The following is a 1311-nucleotide window of genomic DNA, read 5'->3' on the forward strand; positions in this document are numbered from 1 at the left end:
AAAGTTGGCAATTAGCAGTTTCATGTTATCTGATTAGTGTCATCACCATTGCATGCTAAGGTTAAGAACAATAAGGCTATTGAATGAAGTATTTAATGAAGTTAGAATCCCATGTTTGTCTCATATAATTCACAACAATCTTTACTCTCTTAGTATAATCATTAGTATAATTTGTAGTATAAACAACCCAAAATTGTTATCGTCTTAGCATTGGATAATAACCATATCATCGGTGCATAGGTGCATAAATTACATAAGTTAACCAATTTAGTCTCTGTGGGATTGAACTAGAAAAGATTCTATATTACTTGCGAACGCGAATACTTGCCTGAATTATTAGCGCGTGTTTTAAGCCTAACAAGTTTTTGGCGCCGCAGCTGGGGATTGCATTGTTAAATTTTAGTTTATGTGTTTATCATCAGTGATCATTAAAGTTCATTGACTCAGACATTGTTACTTACACATTTTTTCTTTCTTGTTGTCTTTCAGGTAATCTAGCGATCGTTTATGCAAACAGGTTCACGAGTTCGTAGGAGAATTCTGGAAAAAGACGATGAAGAATTTGTAGTTGATCGTAGGGAAGTTGTTGAGGATGAAGAGAAAGTAGTTGAAGAAGAGAAATTCGAAAAACCGCCTTTATTAGAGATGGAGGAGCAAGCAGATAATTCTAAGGCTTTGATGGACTTTTCTAAGCCTAAGATCAATGACATTCAGTCAAGCATCATCAGGCCAACCATCAAGGCTAACACTTTTGAGATCAAGTCGAGCACGATTCAGATGATACAAAACTCAGTTCAGTTTTGGGGGTAATCCTACTGAAGACCCAAACATGCACATCAGGGATTTCATCGAGATATGTGACATTTTCAAGTTCAACGATGTGTTTGAAGATGCCAAAGCAAAGTGTTGGTTATATTCTTTACCACCGGGGTCTATCACCAAATGGAAGGATCTTGCTCAAAAGTTTCTCACTAAATTCTTTCCTATGGCGAAGACTACTGCAATCAGGAATGCTCTTACTCAGTTTGCTCAGCAAACTGGTGAATCTCTGTGTGAGGCTTGGGATCATTATAAGGAGATGCTAAGGAAGTGCCCACACCACGGCATGCCTGATTGGATAATCATAAACTATTTTTAAAATGGTCTAGGTGCACATTCTAGACCTATGCTTGATGCAACATCTGGTGGAGCCTTATGGGCTAAAAACTATAATGAAGCTTATGAGTCGATTAAGCTAATGGCAGCCAATGAATACCAGAATTATACGCAAAGAATGTTGCAAGTAAAGGTAGCAGGAATTCTGGAAGTGGA

The 1311-nt window shown here is 37.6% G+C and overlaps 1 non-coding gene across 1 annotated transcript; it reads right to left on the bottom strand.

Annotated features, from left to right (window-relative positions):
* Positions 1-1000: 1000 nt before the first annotated feature.
* Positions 1001-1107, bottom strand: LOC141681043 (small nucleolar RNA R71). Its single transcript, XR_012558491.1, has one exon. It is a non-coding gene; the product is annotated as a small nucleolar RNA R71 (small nucleolar RNA).
* Positions 1108-1311: the final 204 nt, after the last annotated feature.

Source organism: Apium graveolens, chromosome 1 (assembly GCF_009905375.1).
Source record: "Apium graveolens cultivar Ventura chromosome 1, ASM990537v1, whole genome shotgun sequence".
Lineage (NCBI taxonomy): Eukaryota > Viridiplantae > Streptophyta > Magnoliopsida > Apiales > Apiaceae > Apium > Apium graveolens.